Source organism: Dicentrarchus labrax, unplaced genomic scaffold (assembly GCF_905237075.1).
Source record: "Dicentrarchus labrax unplaced genomic scaffold, dlabrax2021, whole genome shotgun sequence".
Lineage (NCBI taxonomy): Eukaryota > Metazoa > Chordata > Actinopteri > Moronidae > Dicentrarchus > Dicentrarchus labrax.
In genome coordinates, this window is record NW_026136710.1 from 11,263,324 (window position 1) to 11,286,271 (window position 22,948).

The following is a 22,948-nucleotide window of genomic DNA, read 5'->3' on the forward strand; positions in this document are numbered from 1 at the left end:
TAATTTTTAAAAATCTTTTATCTTTCATAGAATAATACATACTCGTGTAAAATCACACAATAACTGTGTGTGTCTATACATACCTTTGAGCCTAAAAAATAAAATTACAGTTTGTTTGGAAAGTACAAGTTTGCATGTGCACACACAAGTAGCAACACTGCATTGAGTGAGGAACGCACGGGGTGCAAGGGGGGTCATCAGCGAGTGTTTGGAGCTTGAGTTACAGGGCCAGCATCTGCCATCCGGCCATCAGGCCCTCATATCCATCACTGGCCGATGGCGTGGTGCAGCCCGGCGTTTGTAAAAACACCCAGAGGAAATGGAGTCTCTGGGCCAGACAAGAATAAAATTAGCTTGATGACTAAGTTCCTCCTCAGGTCCCAGCGGGAATAGAACTCTGCCATTTGTTTTCATTACTTCCCTTGGCTGTAGATGGGAGGACGACGTCTGTGTGACTGTGTTTGTGTGCATGTATGTTTAGAGAGGGTGCATGTGTATGTCTGTGTCTGCTTCTATCCCTGAGAAAAAAACTATGCACAAAAACAGGCATTTTGTCATTTCCAGTACTGTATGGGTTTAATCAAACATATTCACTCGTAAACACACCACTTCGATTCCAAAGCTCCTTCTATGTATATTATTTGTGCTTGGTCTGTAGAGGTGACATTACTATTTGGAATTGTTCCACCACCCTTCATGGCATACAATATTGGCTTTGGCCACTTTATTGCATTAGCCTCAGAATATCTAATAAACACGCAAAGGTTATAAAAATTGATTCGCTCGCAAATGTGTTTTCATTCATTCCCAGTGCTATGACCTAAGCCAACTTTTGCCGAACTAAATGTGTAACCAGCTTATTTTTGGTGGTTGATATTATTTGCTTTGTCACTTCTGGCCAAACAAGAAATTGTGAATTTGATATACATCTCTATACACACCATTACATTCCTGATCATATGCACATAATCAATGAGGTTTTAAAAGATTTTACTCCGCATGCATAAAAACAAATAATGAGACACTCATGAAAGGAATAAATATAAGGGAAGCAGAGTAAAGAGCAAAGAAAAGTAATGTAAAGAAAATAGCATAGCATACAGACCCAGTATGTTGACACAGTAAATTATAATAAAGCAGATAAATGCCAAGTAAACACGTAATTTTAAACATATAGGGCTGATCATGCATAAAGTATGCATTTACATTTGAGACTGAAGCAATATTTATTGTGCTATTTTAGTGCCCCTACATGCTCTCAGTGCAGAATAATTGGCCTTGTTTGTACTAAAGCAGCATAAAATAGAATCGCAGAGAAAGCACGGAAGTGGAAGCCCCTTTCTTTTGTAAACAGAGAGAGAAACCTCAACACTACAGAAATAATGTTAGCCATATTTGCTATTGTCAAGCTTTGAAAGAACCTCTGAACTTCACCTACTTACAAATGCATTTCTATTCTTTGAATACTCTACGTCTTGTTACCCTCTCTGTTTTACACACACACATGCACGCACGCACGCACGCACGCACGCACACACGCACACACACACACACACACACACACACACACACCTCTCAGATTAGTTCCAGCTTTTACCCAAGGTGCCTGTTAGAGCTGAAGTGAAGACATCTTGTGCTTCTTTAAAGCATGTAGCATTAACACCTTTGCCCCCTGTGTAAACCCTGAGTACTGACCCACAGCGAAGAGTGAGAAGTACACAGCTTTGAGATGCAGCAGTGTGTAACCCGTAGACCTGTGTTGAATTGTTACAAAGCAGCACTTTTCAGTCAAAGCTCCGTAGGAAGGAAGGAATCAGGAAAGGGAATATTGGAGGTGATGTAGAAAATGAAAGTATGTGGATGTGTGCATGCATGTGTGTGTGTTCTTTGGGAGACGGGCTGACTAAACAGACCAGGGGGCTGGTGAGCCAGAGGCCTTGAACCAGAGGTGTGAACAGAGAGATCCGCTCACACATTTGGCACATAACTACTAATTTTTCTTTTACAGTTTTAACATAGCCTCTCTCCATCTCTGTTTTCTTCACATGCAGGCAGGTAATTAAAGGGTCAGCTCACCAAAAAAAGTCAACCCTGTTTCCAGCTTTGTGACTTTGTTATTAAGGAAGTAGAAAAGAGTTTTAACCAGTAAAAATAAAAACAATAAAAGTAATAATACATCTAAAATCTATTTTGTAATTGGGTGAAATACCCCTTTAATATGTGATACATTTCAATTCCTATCTTACATTAAAAATACATCAAACTGTTTCCAAACAAAGATTGTGTCTTCTGACAAATATTAACGCAGAATTGGACATGCATGTATATGTAAGCTGACCATAGCATAATGCATTTAAATATGCATTTATAGGAAGACAGAGAGAACACAGATCACGGAAGAATTACATGACTTCCCAGAACCATTCTTGGCTGAAAGGGGGAAGTGATTTTCTCTAATGTATCTCTGTGTTGTGTCCTTGTCCTCCCACGACTGGTCTGCACACCAACAGTTAGGGGTCCTGCAAACGTGGGTCAAGGCGAGTGTGTGCGTGTGTGTGTGTGTGTGTGCCAGACAACAAGAGAAAGAGAGAGCGAGAGGGGGGAACAGAGAGTTTGCCAGTGACAAGGAAGTCAAATAAAGGGAAGAAAAGCTCCATTTCCCCAGCTAAATGTACCCCTGGGAGGCGTAAGGGAGGGAGAGAGCACAAGAGAGAGAGAAAGGTTATGAACCGACAATACTCCTGCAAGGCTCCAGATTTACAACTACCAAGTCCTAAGAGCTCTGCCATGCTTATTTCTACAGCCAGTTAAAACAAATTGCAGCCATGTTTCAATCACCCACATCCTCTTCTTGCTCATCCGCTCAGGCTGAGCTTTTGGCTGCTGTATTATTTCAATTACTCCTGAATAAATACTTTCCTCTAGTGAGGCAGTCTTCATCCACTGGAAAGTCCCCACATGCTCCCACACTCTCCAGAACCCCAAGTAGTCTCTTTGCTCCCTTCTTTTCTTCTTATGTCAGCTCAATATGGCCCCTGGAGTGACGTAAAAAGGAAACAGAGTCTGTTTTGAGAAGCTGTCGGCGTGTTTGATTTTGTTTACTTGCATTTTGTCATCAGTGTGCAACTTTTATTCTTGGAAGCTAACATGTTGGCTTGATCTTCACTGGCAACATTTTTCTCCTACCTTCTTTTGCTGTTTGAAAAACAGCCACTGGAAAACATGCAGTTACTCTCTCATACTGAGTGAAATGTCTGACCTATGGAGGCATGGATGAGAGCACAAGAAATGAGTAAATGCTCCCTTTTTTGTATGTTTGATTGTGAGTTGTGGTTGAAACCTTTCGTAACCTGATACACTGTTTGATTTGGGTTCAAATGAGAGAGAGACAGAGCAATGTTGGGCAGAAGGAGCGGGGTGGGGGTAGAGGATGGTTGGGGGCAGGTATGGGGTCACAAGAGTGTCTTTTTCATGTTGTAGATTAGAAGCAGATGTCAGTGGGATTACACCGCCAGTGTCATCACTCAGCCCACAGCCCCACCTCCACACATACACAGTCAAAGTACATGCACATGCACATGCACACGCACACGCACACACACACACACACACACAAACACACACACACGCACACACACACACACAAAGAGGGGGTTAGAAAAGTTTCACAGTGTTCTCAACTGTTCATACAGCTACAGAGTGAGCAAAGAGCATCAATGACTGATGTGACGTACTGCGCCATAGCTAAATTAGGCAATTTCAAGCTGAACCAAAGCAAACTGTATGAAAATATATTGAGCATGTCCTGAAGTCCTGAACAAATCTTTCAATTGAACATGTCCTTTTGATAAATCAATCAAATCAATTTGAAAACATGAACAAACCAGAAAAAGGAACAAACACACACATATATGCACTAATACACCTTCCTTGAGAGACCACTGGAATGCGTTTATTGTGAAGCAGCTGCTGGAATGTGATGTACGTGGAAGTCTTTAGCCACTGAATACTGACTTATTGCTTCATGAAAGTTTATCTTAATCTAGATTTGTACTTTTTCTGTTGCTTTTTTGCTAGTGAATCAGTATGAAATATTGCCAGGGAGGAATGGATTTCATTACAGCTCTGACAAAGCATGAAAAAGTTCAAGCTTTTTTTGTATTCCTTTGGGAGTCTAGCATCGAAGCACGAAGGAGGGGAATCTAGATCATGAATGAAAGAACCAAATACTGGATCAGTTTTTGAATCAAAGGATCAAAATCAAACACTTGCTCCCCTAATGACACAGTGGCACTGATTCCATATGCGGATAACTGATTCAAACATTCGAAAGGTGACAAAAATTAGTCCAACTGCAACCTACTGAAATCCAACTTGCAAAATTCTTAGACATTTAAAACACTAACAGATTAACACATAACCTTAACCCAATGAGTTGTGATTAATTATATAGGTGATAAGTTTTCATAACAATATTGGTGACAGAAAAACTTTCACATTGTGTCATGCAAATGATTAGCATTTAATGAAGTGGTTAGAGCACTGGGAACTTCAGAGGATTCATTCAGGTTTGTTTGAACTTCAAAATAAAGGCTTCTCATTTTGCTGCTATCTAAAATTCCATTAAATTGTACTTTTGTTGGCCCCTGATCGTATTATATATTACACTTATGAACCCAGTAATGCTGCATGTCTCTCTAATGTCTCTATGTTGATACACTCATGTCCCCAGACCAGCCTCCATCAGCGACCTCAGCACCATGAACCACCCAGGGCCTTGAAGTGGTCCCAGCTTGGAAGATAAATGATGTGACTGAGGAACCGCTGTCTACCAAGAGCTTATTAGAGCTGATGGGATCTAATCCTGAGATCATTGCAACCCTGTGTGTGTGTGTGCGCATTATGTACAAATGTATGGAAATATATATATATATATATATATGTGAACTAGGCCACCGAGTGGGACATTAGCAGGCGGGGTCTGCTCTGTCTTAGCTGTTTGATGTCAGCAGAGGGGTGTTGTGTGGTGTTGGTGCAGAGGACAGGAGCCTAGAGGGTCCATAAGAGATAGCTGTGAGGAGTAAAAGCTGCAACCCGCTTATTGTTCCTGACAGGAACCACACTGGGGCTGTGAGTATGATCACAGCTGCTGAGAACATTACCACATCACGATATGGTTGTAATTTTGACCACTGCAACCAGCTACTGAAGCCTGGCAGCCTTTTTGTGGTGGTGGTCAGAGGCCTTGACCGGATGTCAGCAGTAACTGTGGATCAACTATGACTGTGGGCGTTCATAGATTTGTGGTTTTATGAATATGCGAACAGATTTGCTGAGAGGAGAGATGGTTCAGTGTGTTGTTGGTAGAGGGATGGAGACCTTGTGGAGAAACAGAACACAATTCTCCTCTGACTTAAAATCACATAGAAGTTTTAACTTAATTACAACATTTTCTATCTATGGAAGAAAGATGTGGCTAAGGATCAGAAATTCAGGCCATGAATATTAAAGGTGTGATCACAGTAGCATTCACAGTATCAGATAATCTGTGCAGACCATTTGTCCCAGCAAAGAGACCGAACTGTCTTTATGTCCATGTGTCGTGTTAATAGGCCCAATAATCCTCAATTGAGGTACGTGAATACAGTTCTTGAGGATTAGTGTCTTCAGATGATGCAATAAGGATCAGCATTGAAAAAAGGATTCTACACTTTAAGATGCAAAAAAATATATTTTTTCTCTATGTAAAGGAGAAATACTAGAGAGGAGAAAGTGTGGAGAAAGTGTTAAGGGAAATTCATTTCTTATGGTGATAACTTGTAACACGTCTGATAATGTATGTACATGTGTTTGTTTGTGTGTGTGCGTGTGTGTGTGTGTGTGTGTGTGTGTGTGTGTGTGTGTTTGTGTGTGTGTGTTCTGAGATCACAGTGTGTGGCAGTTGAGGCTCCAGTCAGTGTCCAAAGCTGGGGGAGAGATTTGGAGGTGCTGCTGCTGTAGCAGACAGACCGGTGAAGATTAAAGAACTTAAGATAGACAGACATCCAGAGAAGTTCAAAGACTGCAATATAGCAGGTTTTTATGAGAGGATGTCTGAAGATTGCAGACCACAGCAGCACTTAAGAGACACATAATCGCAAAAAAAGAAAAAAGAAATCCTTATCTCAACATGCCATTCAGTCTCTTTTACAGTGTTGGAAAAGTAAGCAAGTTCGTTAGGGTAACCACAGTTCATTCCACAACAAATCAACGTATTTCAAGACTTTTTATAGCTTGTGTCATATTATTTACATTACTTCACTGGTCAGTTTTATTCTTAGAGTTAGAACGTGGAATAATCTTATCCCATCATTAGACATTTTCTGGTCTGTTCAGAAAATTTTGAGTTTGAAACTTAAATATCACAAGCTATCTATTCTCGGTAAGTTGTATGTAGAACCGTGGGATCAAATCCACTCCCTGTTGTTGTTTTTATCTCTTTGTTTTCAGCAGCGGATGTTTAACGATTCAGCCAACATAGAGTCATGTACCAAGTTACTCACACAACACTAGAATAATAATCGGCACAAAACAGACATTATAGGCATGAGACACAACCTAAATGCTGCATTTCATTACCTATATTTAGTTTCAAAGGATAACTCTGTCCACTCTTATCTCCCCCACTACATGGTGACTGCATGCAAGCCCTGAGTGCTTTCTGAGAACAGCTCTAGAGCCCCGAGAGCCTACTCTTGAGTGACTATCTTCATGTTCTTGACCCAGCGGTACAGCATGTAGATAGCCTTAACTATGGTAACGGATGCAGAGCAGCAAAATTTATCTCTTAAAAACTCCTGTTGAAACTCTTCACAAAGTACAATGAAAAGGTTTTCAAGTGGTTGTTTTTGTTTCTGAGATGCTAAGATTTGGATGGTGGTCCATTTTTTGTAATTGCAGAAAAGGGTATATTTGCAGCCTGAGAAAAGACATTGACAGAAAATAATTAACCACGTGCAAAAAACTGAAACCAAATAAATACACACAGTTTCACCATTGGAAATCATGTGCATCTTGCAAGGTTTATGCTCATAGGAAAGTGGAATTTTTTTTCAAACTTTCTTACTATTCCTTCTTGGATTTATTTACTATTCACGCAACATATTCTCTTCTCTTGTCCTAGATATGGAAAACAATGGAAAAAGATCCCTGATGTTGTTTCTCCCTGTATGATGTGAGCCTTATTTTACTCTATACTTTGCAAACTGGGTGCTAGTTGTCACTATGCACGCACGATTTAAGAGTTTTACATTTGAAAATAAAAATAAAACAATTCTTAATATTCACATGAAAATGACTGTAGTTTGACATGGAGCTAATTAATGGGGGCAAACCTGCAACCTGCCCTAACAGCAGTAATTGTTGCAGCAAAATGCAGCTAAAGGCCATATAGTCATGTTTAATTTCTCTTCATTGCTTTGACCTGCACCCACATCATGGATTTATATCCCGAATCTGCTCCCTCTGACCTACAATTAACCTTATGAAATCAGGAAGACACACAGTCTTTTGTGTTTCTATGTCTTTTAAGTGTGTGTGTGCATGCACATGCATGCATGTATGTTTTTCCACATCCTCTCCCTCCCCTCTCTTTTCTTTTTAGCTCCTCCATGTTACTTTTCAGCAATTGAAATCAAGGTAATGACTGGGCAAGGAAAAAGAATGTTCTTTCAATAGATAATTAGGGAGATTGGTTTACCAGGGCCACTCAAAGCCTATTCAAATGCATGGCTGAGGCCAGGCCTTGTTGTCTGCTGAGCCCAAAAGGCTCCCAAGAGAGGCATTCGCCTTGGCTTCATTTCTCTGAGCAGGTGCCTGGCAGGTAGTCAATGGAGACGGCCAGTTGAGATATATAAGAAACCCATCCCCCTAGACAAGGGGTCAACATCACAGGTCAGGGGTCATGAACAGAGGTCACAAGGTCAATGTTTAGCACACAGGACCGGCCAGATGACTGGAAATGCATGCTGCTGGACAGCCAGCTATCAGTATGACTGAATGTGTGCAGGAAGTAGAGGTACTACTGTTTTTGATTGACAGCTACTTTTTCTTTCATCTCTAACTAAACATCTGAATTCAGCTAACAGAAAACGAAATTAAATCACACTTCCTTACCTTCACCTGCCTACCCAAATGCATCATCAGCCCAAATCCACTAATTGCTGTTAGTGTCTAAAAGTAAAAAAATGACTGTTGTGTCTTGTAATTTCACTTTTTATGTTTGAACTGGCAGTCAATGTAAAAACAAGAATTTTTCAAAAAGCTGCAAGGGCTGCTCTCTTTTCAATTAAATGTCTTGTGACCTTGCTTTAGTCTTACTGTATAAGTCATAAAAGTTATGTGATTTATATAGTTTTTTATTACTTAAACTTTTTTACAATATTTAACATAAACTGAAGTGCTTCCAGAATCGATTGATTCTTACCATCCTTGGCATTCCCATGAATTTTCTCGTCATAACATCTGCTCTGACGGCTTTGTTGGCATATCATTGTTTTTACACTAGATGCACACTGGTCCCAGTTCACAAATATGCCTAGAATTCCAACCCACGACAACGGCGGTGCAGGATTAGAGGTCAGAGGTGATGTGCACTCTAATTTCTAATTAAGTTTCAGTGTGGAAAAGTGATCTGTCATTGCCCATAGGTTTCTATTGACAAGGGCTCAGCTACCACGGCTTCACACGTAAAGGGATCAACCCCCCACCTTAATGCCACTACAAGCCAACGCCCCTGGACTCCAGCCACCTTGGGCTCCCTGGCTGAACTCCAAAGGAAATACTATATAAATGTCAATGTACTGAGAAACTGCTACTGAAGGAGTCACAGCCATCATACGAACGCATGGAGTTCTACTGGTGCTTTTTTCCCCCCTCTCTGCCACTCTAGTGGTAGTTCCTGGAAATGCAGCAGTGATTTAGGGTCAGATCTTCTTACATAGCAGTGGACCTGAGCTTCTGTGATATGTAACTGAAACTCTGTTGGGTTGGCAAAATGTGCACATCCAATCTCTGCTTGGTGTGCATGTGCCCATACACATGTAAGGGAAAGATTACAGAGGGAACAACAGTATACAATAAAATCTCAACTCTAACCCTATGTTGTATGTACTGTTCAGGTATCTGCAACCCATTCTCCATTAGCATTTGTGGCAATAAGCAACATATCCAATATGCATGTCAATTTTTCTCTCTCTAATCAAATAGAAAGCCTGTGAAGTAAATATCTATTTTCTTACAGCCTGGATGTTTACAACATGGGGGAGCGGCTATATAAACAGTGTGTGGCAAATGAGGAATTTCTTTTAACGTATCGGCCTGGCCAGCATATGCTAGATATAGGAAACCCATAGCGTCAGTGGCTCCATATCGGCTGCAGAGGTCAAAGGCTAGGGAAGGTCAAAGGTGTCATCCTCCTTTCTCATCATGAAGTGCATTAACATCTTCTCCTGTCCTGTCATATCCAGATGGCTGACCAGGCCACAGGACAGATGCCCCATTTTAAAATATCTCAGGGATCCAAAATGCACCATCGAGAATAAATATGGCTCCATCTTTAGGACATCATATTTCAAAGGAATATGGATATGGATACAGGGGGATGCAGGGTGCATAAGCCTAGGCTTTGTTAAGCATGCCTTAATTGATTATTGGTCCAATTGTAACAGCTTACATTCTTCAGTTTGTGTTTCAATCAAGCTTTTTTTTTAGCAGAGAAGAAAGTTATTGTGTTTGATTAAGTGAGAAATCATTAGGTGTTATCTGGCTGGAGGACAAGACCGACATACCAAAAATTTGGAAATAATTTTTTTCCCCAAATAAACATTAAAAAAAAAATATATATATAAAGGAAATGTCTTTACTTTACCAAAGTCATCACATAGTGAGCAAATGTTTCAACTATGATAATGCGCCACTGTTGAAATCGGCAGACTAATTAGGCCAGGTTGTTACTGTTGGCAGTCGACCATGATGCGTGTTCAGAAAAAGGCAGGGACCTTACCAGGAGCAAGTGACCTCACTTGTGTGCCTAAGTAATTAAATGACAGGGTCTTGGAGTGCATGTATGGCGTTTTTCCACATTTTGCATGAGTATGTCACATGATAGCCAAACCCATATGATTGATATTGTAAAAAAAAAAAATGGCCAACTAGTTGCTTTAGAAAGTGCAAGAAAAAATATCCAATATATCTAAAAGTTTGTCCATCATCAAAACACATCATTCAGTGTCCCTCTTGAACCAATCAGCACAGCTTTTGAACAGATGACTCCGCCTCTCAGAGCCTGTCATTATTTTTACAGCACGTAAACTCTTCCAGGCATGTTCACAGTCAAACAAATGGAGCCTCTCCAAGCCAAATAGACCAAGCCACCCCGCCGGGAGCCTTGGGTAGGCCCTCATGCAGCTTCTCAGACATACACACACATTTGTGTTTGCAGAGAGCAACCGTGACTCATACACACTTTCTCATACACACATCCAAACACACACACACACACACACACACACACACACACACACACACACACATACATGGCACGCTACCCTGCCCGGAGACCTCTGACTTGAACCTGCTGCTCTCACTCAGCAATACATAAATCACTGGGCTCTCAGCAGCACTGCTGGCCCTCAGTGCCATGCTGAACTTGACTCCACGGGAATAAAAGTCTGTAACAGGATACAAAAACTAATCCAGGCCAGAGACAATTGCTGGCATACGGAGGCCCTAGAGGTGCTGATACCCCCTGTGACGATACGCCATCTCTGTCATGAGACCTCTGACTTCTGCACTAAGGCGACACAGGCTTGGTAGGTGCTACTGCTCAGAGATCAGAGAGACAGGGAGAATGAGTGAGGACGTGAGGGAAAGGGGTGATGAAGACATAACCTGTCAAGTCACTCTCATTCTTGGTCTCGCCATCTGTTTCTAAATATGCCTCCTTACCCAACTCTCACTCTGTCAGGTATAATGGAGAAGTCTTAAAGCTAAAAGGCTTCAATCTTTGTGAAAAAAAGAGAGGGACATAAAATGACACTGTCTCTCTCTCTCACACACACACAAACACTGCTGGAAACTCAAGTAAGTACAAATTTAAGGTTATTCTATCCTTGAGTATTTCTATTCATGCCTCTCCTCCTCTACATTTGAGAGTGAGATATTGCACTGCTTACTACTTTCTACTGTATTTGAAAACTATGGTTGTTAGTTATTTAGGATTTTATACACAAATCATATGATCAGTTGCTAAAATATAATGATGTGGTATATCAAACCACCTAACAGTACATACAGTTACAGTTAGCTCCACATCAACCAGGGACAACATATTGATAGATCTGTTATCATAATCCAAAAATAAACACTCTGAAGAGGACCACTGTGCATTATGAGTACATTTACTTTTACATATTTTGACACAGTATCAGCAGTACTTAAACCTTCAGCAAAAGGTTTTTAACTGTTATGAAACGGTGTCAATTTAATAATGATGCCTCTATGATCTACATAAGCAAACAAGACCAACAGCAATAAGACTGGCTATTTTCTGTAGTTATTCTTAATGCCTGCTACTGGGTTTTAAATTCAGTCAGATTCTTTTTGAAATCAATAAAACAAGGCGGTGTAAAAAATACCACTTGTCGATAGCGGCCGCCAGAATCAACTCAAAATGAAAGTTCCTTGTTGCTGCTTTAAATAAATTATCCGAATATTTCTTCCACCACTGCACACACACAATGCCTTTTATATTGTTTTTCAATACAAAGCTAATATATCACAATTTAGCATATGCATCTCTTGGACAAGTGTATACAGTGTTTGTTCTGTTAAGGTTTGGGAAAGAGCATTGTGTTTCTGGAACACTGGAATACACTGTTGAGACTTCTGGGGGTGTTGCCTAATTGAACAAAATATCAAAGAAAGAAAGTGTCAATTTGATAACCCCATTTGCCCACAGTGATTCATGAAAGTCAGAGTAGATAAGAAGTGGTGTCTTTGTTTTGGTGCTGAAGATTTATGAGGCTATACTGAAATACAAAACTTTATTTGGACATCTCAGTTTCCTTTTGTTGCCCTGTTAGTCCAGTTAAACTATTGACAAACCAGCACAACACAGCCCTAACAACACCCTGCTGTAAATAATCCAACAGCCTGTAATGTGGCAACTTCCCACACCACTCCCTAACTGTCTAACTGCAGTCCTGTAGCGTGCTCTAACCCTCCGTCCCAGCCCCCAGTCACAGCTACAGGCCTGACACCAGCTCCAGTAATACAGGAATGCCTCTGTACTCATCTGTCCTGATAGAGTGGCCACTGTTTCACTCTGATAACATCAGGCACCAGGGCCTGCACAGCCACGGGGCTCCGAGACACACTTTTATGACTTGAGTATCTTGGACTGATATCTGCAGCCATCAGCTCAATACACCCTCATCACATACTTACACAGACACTCAGACACTCTCTCTCCGTCTCAGAGATTACACACAAACACATGTACACACATGTATATGCACACACTCCCAAGAATGCTTTCCAACATGCACATGTACACACAACCTCACTCTATTTATTCTACTTTCCATCACACAACTGAGTGTCTATATTCTGTAGACTAAATTTAATCTTCAGTCAACTTGTATTTCATTAGCCACAAACTGTGAAATTACTCCTAATTTTAACCACTTAATCCTAACCTAATAACTTAAATTGAATCATCAACCTGGCCCTAACTCTAATGGCAAACCGTAATACTAGACCAAATGCTAAATTTAAACTCAGTAACCCTAAATCTAACTCAAGATGACTGTTACTGGATGGACCAAAACAATGAAACAAAAAAGATCTTTCTATATCGCCATCTTATTATTAGTGTAAGTATACTGGGTCCTCACATGGTTAACCTATCAGATCCCACATAGACCAGTCCAAATCAAATAGACTTCAAACTGAGCTAAACTGAGTGTACCAGAGCCATATCACTGGGAGACACAGAGGAAAACAGCAGGGATTCTCCTGATATCACTGACTTTATGTCCACCTGATTAGAAGCCATGCTCACTGAATTACAGTCAAAGCATTAAGTCCTTCATTCATTTGCTGCTGTGTTTGAAAAACTTTTATTATAGTAGCACAAACAATTACCACTGTGCTTGTCCTTGTATTAATAAGAAAATCAGAGGTACTGACCATGGCCTTCTTCAGTGAATGGTAACAAAATAAACCTCCTTAGGGGATATATAAAAGTATATTTTTCTTTAGTATGTCCTTCAGTCAGGTGTTTTTAATCTGCACAGGTTTGGCCTTATTCTCAGTACTGGACAGTCTTTGCCAGCCTTCATTTGAGTCTCCAACTTGATGGATGGTAGTTAACGACACGTTTGAGCGAACCACACAATCTACTTGAGTGATCAGGAGATAATGAAAACAATGCATTATATGGATGTTTGAACAAAGGTACATAGTCTTTGTTGGTATTGCACACATGATTGGATTTCCAGATGCATGGTATGCTGGCAGCCATACACTTGTAACTGTTTGTAAAAAGCCTCCAAAATGGGCAGAAGACAAAGTCAGAATGTAGACATTCCAATGGCTGGGAAAATGAACTTCATGCAGCTGCCATAAGAATGTCTATAAAGACAAGTCTGAATTTTGAATACTTTCATCTTATACACAATTCTGACAAGTTTATTGCATAAACGTCATTCTCTAATAAGTTTGGCTTTTAGGCCTATAGACAGATAAAAGAACAAATGATAACTCACAATAAAAAGTTCTTTGTCACAAACTAAACATTCTTATGGCTATTAGTATAACTTGTCTTGTTAAACTCGTGCATCCAGTTAATGAAAAATGTAACCTCAGCCACCACTGTCACTTCTGTCAGAGTCTGGAGACATCACAGATACCCTGTACTCCTCTTTGACCCAAGAAAAGGCAGTGTGCCTTTTGATGGACAGCACCACTTCACTCTTTCACATTGATGGTCAGTCACACAAACAAAAAGAGGGATGAGATGAGTTTCTCAGGGGAGTGAGGTTAATAAAATCAGGGTGTCTGTGTGTCCTGAGCGGTGGCCATATTTGATGCTCTAACAGAATGAAGGTCTTTGGCGGCCCAGCCTGGCAGTCTTTTAGCTAAAGCAAGCAGATTTCTTTGAAGCCTGGCCACCTTGGCTGCAGAGCCATTACTCCCGGGTTTTTCTTTACATTAACCATGCTACAGCAGCACAAGTGCATTACAGGCTGCCGCCCCAGCAGGGCCCAATTGTACTCCCGCTTGTTAAATATTACCCCAACAGAGCTTTTGATTTTATTGTCATTTTTTTCTCCCCATACCGCTTATCCTCCTCCCCTCCCCCGATCAGATTAGGATCGATTGCTGCATGGCAGAGCTGGCCCAGACATGAGGACCAGAACAACGCTACAGCGTGATTGTGCTCCTCAGGCCCCGCCTTGGAGACTATTCAGGCGACTAAATAGAATGATTTGCCCTTAGATGTCAAATTTCCTCCGAGACAAGGATGTCAATACCAATTAGATTGTCTGCAGTTGCCTTAGTTACGCCAGCCTGCCCCACACCACCACCGCCACCCCAACCTCTTTTCCTCTAAAGATACACTCGCTCTCTTTTAACATCTCACTCACATCTCTCTTTTTTGTAGGCAGAGTGGTGGTCTCGGCACCAAGCCTTTAGCCTCAAATCAGTTTTATGGCTGGCGCTGTGCAGACATTAGGCTAACTCCATTAGCCTCTCTGAAGGAGATGGCCTGAGGGGATACTGAGGGGCCAAGATGTGACTGGGTAGGGATGGGTGTGTTTGTGTGTGCGTGAGCGGGAATGGTGAAAGGGTGAAGGGGTAACATTGTCTTACAGACTCTTTTGGCATCTCCTTAAAGGTCACTGTCTGCTGGTCCGAGGAGGCAAAAGCCCACTGGAGCAAGAACATAAACAAGAAAGAGAAGTGGGCAGAAAATGGATTAATGAACAAATGTAATTAGGAGAAAGGGAGGATGGAGAGAGTGGGAGAGAGGACTCTGTCTCCACTTAGTATCGTGGCTCCTGCAGGCGCTTAAGTGCTAACATGACAAACAGATGTGGCCATGGCTGGCCAGACATGGTGCTGCACACTCACGCACATACACACAAGTGTACAAATACACCTACACGTACACAAATACACATACCGTTTTTCTTTTGCTGTGTCTTTCTCGGCTCAAACTCGCTGTAAATTAAATGCAGAAAAATATGACTGTTACAAAATATAAGACAAAAATGTTCATCATGGATAGATGGACAGACATATCTGAAAAAACAACAAGCTCAAACCCAACAGGACAGCCATGTGCAAAAGTTCAGCAGCAGAGCAAAAGTTGATAAAGCCACAGCTGCTCCACTATAACATACATTCTTACGGACCATTAGGCGTAATTACGGATAGCATTAAGAGCTAAAAATGTTGTGCTCACTAACTTACTACACAGCTTGCATTCTGTTTTATGAAAATGAAAACATACAAGAGAGGGGTTTCACCTCTGGTAGATTAAAGTTACTGTAAGTAACAGATATGTCAAGAAAACCTTAAGAAATTTCTGAAAGGGCAAACAGATTCAGAAACACATGCTTTGCTGTACACCACAACCTATGACCTTATATGTTTTCAGCCTTTGATCTATCACGTCTGTCCAATGATAAGAGCTCTGTGTTCTCTCAGCTGTTCACTAGTTACAGCTTAAGTGTCTCTGGGAAATCACCTTGTCTGGACTTCAGCATTTAACTTATGTCGGTGTGTTAAGAGTACCCTTGATTTGTTGATGAACTATTATTTCGCTTAAGCTAACATTCATTCAGACATTCTCACAGCTCACAATATTTGTGTTAAGGGCTACAATGATTGATTGATAAGACTATAACTTCCTGGTATTTAGTTTAGATCTTTATTGCTTCAGGAATATGAAACCTTACACTTTCTTTTCCAGGTTTCAATTAGCATCTACAGTCACCATTAACTGCTGCAATTGTCTAAATCAATACCTTCCCAGAAAGCATCCAAATTAGCGCAAGATAAAGTAATCAGCTGTTTTCAGTTTTCTGCCCTTAGTTACAGTTAACCATAAAAACAAAGGGACTTTTTTGAGAGTATGCACAGTATCATAATATCACAATCATTTTAAAATGTAATGCTATTGCAAAGTTTCAGGCAATATACTTCATCCCGAATTGAAATTAAATGTTCGAGATACTCACAAAAACTGACCTCACAATTTTTAATGCAACCCTTTTTGCTCAATGTTAAGCACATTTTTTCCCTCTATTTTATGCCAAAGGCATACTGTGCATGACCAGGGTTGTGAATCTCCTTCTTTCAGTACCTTTTCTCCTCCTTTCTTCTGAGGGCACGCAACACTACACAATCAATTCAGCAGCGAGGAATGGAAACAGGACTTGCATTTTGAAGTTGGTTTAACCTTGCAGTGACACCTATTGCAGATGCTTTGAAATGGTTGAGAAGAATAGTTTCCGCATGGTGGAATCTGTAATTAGGCGGCACATCTGCACCAGCAGCAGCACCCCAGCATCCCCTCAACCTCCAGATCTGGCATGCTCAGAGCTTGGTGTTGGTTGGCAGCCAACACAAACAGTTCCCCACTGCATAACTGTGAATAATTTTATGAGATGAATTTCAACTGGGCAATTAGAAGGATTTCAACTGTGAATATTTCAAGAGCACCATTGCATTCTACTTTCCAATCAATAAGGGCAAGGGACATATCAAGGCAGCAAGAGAGACTCATATACAAGTCACAGAACAGGAGGAGCAAAGAGTTGAGCGAAGAGACAACGAAAGATAAACAGAGAGAACGATAAAAGAAGAGGAGGAGAGATAGTGACAGCTGTGAGACAGAAATTTACTACCAGATCATCAATTAACCACTCCAATCACAATGGATCAAGCCATTAAATGTGCATTTCTTCTAAATGACCTCCTGACTGACAACGACTGCAGATCCCAAGCTTGTATTGATGGCTGTTGGAACACTATGCAGTCCCAAAGTCTGAGAAGTTCACTGTTTGTCAGTTAATTCGGCACATGCGGTCAGGAACAAAACAAATGTCTGCCCTCTCAACTTACATACGTCTCATTAAATGCAATCCAGTTATTTCAAGCTACAAGACTAATGTCTTGTGCTCTCAAGTTGGCATGTTTACTTTGCTCTCGTTTTTCTTGTGCTGAATAAGCACAGAATGTGACCATTAAATATATTGCTGATGGAGAGACAAGGGGAGGGAAACATCAATATTAAACTGAACTGGAGTTACTGCTGGCTGTGTTACGTGATAGGCTATCCCCAGGTGACGTAATTTCCAGGTTAGATAAAGAATATGCAATGAATTTACACTAGTAACGTTTAAGTTAAGATTGTAAGCATGCAATGTGGTTTCTGTGACTTAACAATAGTTACTTGAATTTTAGAATACACTAATGCTCAAATGTTGCCATAGGTAATTTTTCAAAATGTGCATATCTCCCTAAATCTATTAAAAATGTAAAATTAGGGGATAAAAGGTATTTACTTCTCCATTGACACTACAATTAGCCTTTGTGTTATGAAAAAAACATGTGAAACAAAAGGAACTTAGGACATGGCATACTCCATAAAATCCGACTTTCAGCACCTCTGAAATTAGACCTAAAGTCCCCCCAGAGGGGCTATTAGACGATAAATCCCTGCCGTTGACCAGGTTCTGCCCTCTACTTGCTCATGACTGACATCCCAACATCTTTGAAGTCTCTCGCCACAACAACACCAGCACAGCTTCCTCTCCCCTAGAAAGACAAAATGTGAGTTGCCCATTTTAGCACACCAGAAAAGAGCAGTAGAAGGTTTAAGGGAGGAAAGGGGATCCACAACATTCAAAATAAGCCAGATGTTTGCGTCCCATGCTAACATGTGGAGACATGCGCTTGCCGTGGGCCTGCATTAATGGGGGTAGAGATCCATCTGGGGGGGCTGATAGGGAAAGGGGATGCTGTGTGATAGGCCGTAGCACATACACACACAGTCACCCGGTCACATGTGCTAGCAATAAGTAAGCCTTGCTGCCACTTTGGTCAGACAAACAGATGGAACTGGGCTGAGGCTCTATTGCTGAGACGGGAATATTTCCCATTTCAGCAACAAAAAGAAAAAAAGAAAAAAAGAAAAGAATTATACTCACATAACCTTTTATATAATGATATAATATACAGTCTAGTGTTTTACTGTTGTTTTGAGGACATTTTATCTTGATATTGATACTTTCAGTTAAAAAAACTGTAGATTGAACACGAGGATTACATTAATTATCTTCTTAAACTCTGTTAGTTTTAAAATAATGAGAAGTATTGTATAATAAATGCATTTTCTCTCTCACAAAATTGGAATGAAATAACATTAAATAAAAATGTAAAGTTCGTTCAGCAATAAAAAAATATTTTTCCTTTTTTTTTTTAAATAATTGTAATTTAAGTTAATTTATCCCAATATTATTCAGACATAAATTTGATGGTTATTGTGTGCCATGAAAAGTAATTTCCAGTGTTCACCATTTAAAATATACTGGTAGAGTACTACAATGATGAGTCCTTCTGGGTTAATATTTAACTAACTTAGACATCTTTAAAAAGGACTGCCTATTAAATCATAATGCTATTTTTATGGACATTAATTATGCTAATTTAAAATGCATTATGCTATAAGATTTTGTATCACGCCACCCCAGTTTTATTTTATTTTTTAGTATACCATTAATATAATGTATCCTCTCCATATTATCACATCATATAACACATTTATTAATGAAGTAAATTAGTAAATATTAAGCAACAAATTTGGGAACAGTGTTATCAATATGTTGTGAGCATTATTTGGAAATAAACTAATATTAGGTGCCTTAACAACTGACTTTCTGTACAGTGAAATAAAAATACTTGCATGTCTGTCTGACTCTATTTCTGAAAAGTTCAACTCACAGAAGTGTTAAGAAGGGGATTACTGAGCTCCACTGGTATTTCATTGGCCGTAAGAGTTTGTGTGTTTGGCAGCAGTGCATTTCAGAGACACTTTGAAGTAATTAGGGATCAGTAAACAGACGTTACAGTACATACATTGTAGTGTGACTCACATCTCCGTCATGGCAGTATCGCTTCTGGGCATTCAGCAAAGCATGCAGAATATATGTCAAAGCTCTCCACATTTTGAACTGAAAAGTGAACTGTGTCAACAGTGAAGAAATAACCGTTCATAGATATTAGCATTTCAAAAAGAGAGAAGAAGAAAGTGTACGATGAGCGAAGGGCGACGAGAGCAAGGGGGAGAGAGTGAGGGTGAATGGAAATGTAAAGATTGCATGGAATGCTCTTGGGTGAACTGTAAATGAACCCCTAAACCCCAATCTCCACCTGACAAAATCTGTTCTTTGCCCTGACATACAACCACAAAGAGCTTGCAGCCAGCATGCAGGAATGCCATGTTAAGATCACAGTTACCTCTCTATAGGTTCTAAAAGTATAGTATTTAAAAAAATTTCCATCACAGGAGAGGCAGTGGAAATGTTATATATTTGATAATCTTTATACGCTAAATATTTATCATCCTGCTTTCTATGATTGTTTTAGAATATTTGCAACCATGATACCTGAAACATACACTAAGGTCTCATAAGGAAAGTTGACATTGAGATTAAGGTGGGCTTCTTTTGGAAAACAAAAAGAGGCTAAAAATATCACTCATGAACAAAGACATAAAAATGACTCTTTTGGGATATCCCTCACAAGTACATGGTTTTTGTTTCATTGTTATTTTGAACTTAATGACCCAGACACACAGCTATGAAATACCCATATATGTAACATTTCTTGACGGTCTGAAAACATCAAGTTTAACACCTCTGTGGTGTGTGACCACATTGTTGGCTTTGTGATCTCTCCTCGGCTGTCATCAGTGACACGCATCACATTAAAACTGTGACTGAACCGAGGTAATGATAACCACAGTTGCATGGTTAGAATGGTATTTAAGCAGGCTAATGCCCTGTTTGTTTTCCTATGCACTCTCCCAGTGGTGCTCTCAATCCAGTGAGAGTGTGTTGAGTGCTGTGATTGGTGTGTTTTTGTCTGTGTGTGTATGTTCAGAGACACTCCCTCTCCTAAGCTGGGCAGGTCTTTTTCTGTGTGTGTGTGTGTGTGTGTCTGTCTCCCTCCTTCATTCAGTCACTCACTTTCCCTCACTCGCTCTTTTCTTTCCCTTTTTACTTCCCCTCTTAATGTCTGCTTGTTTCCTCCTCCTCCTTTCTTCTCCGTCTCTCCTCCCATAGGGGCTGTGTGCATTCCTGCCAGGAGGGGCGGAGGTGTCTGTGATCCGGTCTCGATAAGGACCAGGCCTCCCCTCCACGCTACCCTCCCTCATGTTCACCCGCGCCCTCACCCCCTCCCTGGGAAAATGGGTGCACCCTCCTCCCTGGCAGGGCACCGGCTCCCCTTTGAGTGTGCTGCCAGCCGTGGCAGCAGAGACTTAACATGATTTGTTTGTCTGCTGCTGCGTGTTTGCACCAAACCCTAGCGCCAACCCCCATTACTCCTGCCGGAGATCCAAAGGTCTGGTTAGCTGGTACAGATCTGGAGTGAGGCTCCTTGAGGGGGGGTTAAAGGGGTGTTAAAGAGGGTGAGGTAGGGAAGGTGGGGGATGTAGGGAGTGATCAGGGGTTTGAGTTTGGAATATGACCCACAGACTGGAAACATTCAACATTTCTTGAAAATGGGCTTTGCAAAGGACCAGACTCAGCATATATGAGATAACAGGAAAACATGTACACACACACACACACACACACACACAAAAAAAAAAACTATTTAACTAAACACTCAGTTTGCATTTTTCAGAGATTTAGGGTTTTCCCATTCTTCCTTTTTTTTCTGGTGTATTGTAATTGGCTTGCTTCCTGGTGCAGCGGCGGACAGCAGGCACAGCAGCGGCTGCCCAGTCGGCCCATTGATCTTTCATCAGCCCATAGAGTTAAAGCTGAAGGCATGAGGGAGAGGCTGGGGAGGCAGCCCCTCTTTTTATGGCAGCCCGCTGGAGCCTGCCTAGGATTGTTCCCTGTTTCCTCAGATTGTTTTTCATTTAGTCAGGGTGCAGCGCTGTGCCGCTCTGAGGAGGTGAGGTGAAGTGTCGCAGACATTTAGAGGAGCACGTAACAGCTACAGTCTGGGTAGGTGGATACAATGGTATAGCAGGCCTTGTTTGCTGATAACATTTTAGTTTCTGTGTGTGACAGTGTGTGTGTTTGGGTTTTTAGGTTTTTTTTTTTATTGTGTGTATGGGGTGTGTGACATCTCTATGGTATATTTCTCCCTGTTCCAAAGCACGGATTAAATTACCTATGATTAGGATGGTGTTTGTGGCAGTTGATCTGTAAATGTCCCTTCAGCAAATCAAGACAGAGTTTCATGGCATGCAATAACCTAAAATGAAGGAAAGTTGTACTATTAATGTGTATTTTTGAGTGGACAGAAGAAATCAGTTATTCCTTGCCTAAAAGACTGTCAAAACCCAGTGAAACCAGATGACAAAAAGCAGCACCACTAATTTAGTGGAAGAGATACATTAGACTGTTGCACTTGGTAATATTTCTCCATGGACTCCCAGACTATTAATCAAAACCATTTTACATTAAGAAAAAAAGTAGCAAGAGCTCTTAACGCAAATCAAATTTCACTTAAGGGGCTGAAATTACCTTCATCAATTTGCATGAAAGCCATGGTAGTGGTCAAGACATCCATGTGATATCCAATCAGAGGGTCTAATCAGTATGTGGGTGTGGTCCATTGTATCCCCAACAGTATTCCATTGATCGGAGCTCCAGCGCTGAGCTGCAGCAGTCGTGCAGGGCCTGAACTTGGTCATCTAACTGATATGTGATATTAGGATCCTTCTTCAAGGCAGCTCCACGGGGATCTGGTCAGAGAGAGAGAGAAAGAGAAAGAGACAGAGTCAGATCAGCAGATCAATTTTCACTGGACTTTGAATATTTCATGTAAGGAGTCTTGCAGCAGACACACAGATGGGCTGAATAACTGGCCATGTCCAGTCACACACATACACCTGATTACACGCATGCTTACAAATACACACACTCACAAAGCCTGATCACGCTTCAAATTTGCACAAAAATAAATGTGTTTTCCACTTCATTTGAACATACCAAAATGAGTAGACCCTGATATTATTTACACTAAAATACAAATTCATTGTAAAGCTGCCAAAAAGGTGGCTGCTGTTTGTAGTATGACAAGAACATTTCTGTGAGAAGATGTTACACACACACACACACTCACATGGCCATTTCACCCAAAGGGCCGGGTTAGGGGAATCATGTCTGGATCATGTTTCTAGGCCAAACATGTGGTCGATGTAAGGCTGTGATACCCACTGAGCCGAGGTCCTAAAAGTGGACACACAAACATGTTCAAAAAGCCTATTTCTACACACAGTAGAAACATACCTGTGTTCATATGTGAAACACTGGCATTTGTAAATTGTATGTCCTTTGTCATTTAATCCCCACTAAATGGTGTAAGATCATAAAATTGTGGAACATAAATGTTGGATCATTTTAAAGAAAAACTTAAATTATGCCCTGTGTAAAATGGACAGTAAATCTATCTGGAGTATCAGCAGTAACAATACAACGGGATGACTCGCTCTGCAGCAATAACCCACACCTGACCCCTAAACCTTCACCCACAGAAAGGATGTTGTTTCACCGACTGTCTTCAAATACTTTCCTCTCGGAAAGACATCAGTGAAACCAGAGCTTGTCAGGCCCTGTATTTGTTTATTAAGTATGCTCTTGGACTGGCTTAC

At 40.8% G+C, this 22,948-nt stretch overlaps 1 long non-coding RNA gene across 3 annotated transcripts; it reads right to left on the bottom strand.

Annotated features, from left to right (window-relative positions):
• Positions 1-390: 390 nt before the first annotated feature.
• Positions 391-22,511, bottom strand: LOC127370873 (uncharacterized). 3 transcript variants are annotated; one of them, XR_007886305.1, is made up of 5 exons: positions 22,420-22,511; positions 21,819-22,039; positions 15,230-15,267; positions 3,187-3,259; positions 391-3,035 (listed from the first exon to the last, which is right to left on the bottom strand). It is a non-coding gene; the product is annotated as an uncharacterized LOC127370873 (long non-coding RNA). The 3 variants fall into 3 exon arrangements; XR_007886304.1 differs by lacking the exons at positions 21,819-22,039; positions 22,420-22,511 and adding an exon at positions 21,463-21,500; XR_007886303.1 differs by lacking the exons at positions 3,187-3,259; positions 15,230-15,267.
• Positions 22,512-22,948: the final 437 nt, after the last annotated feature.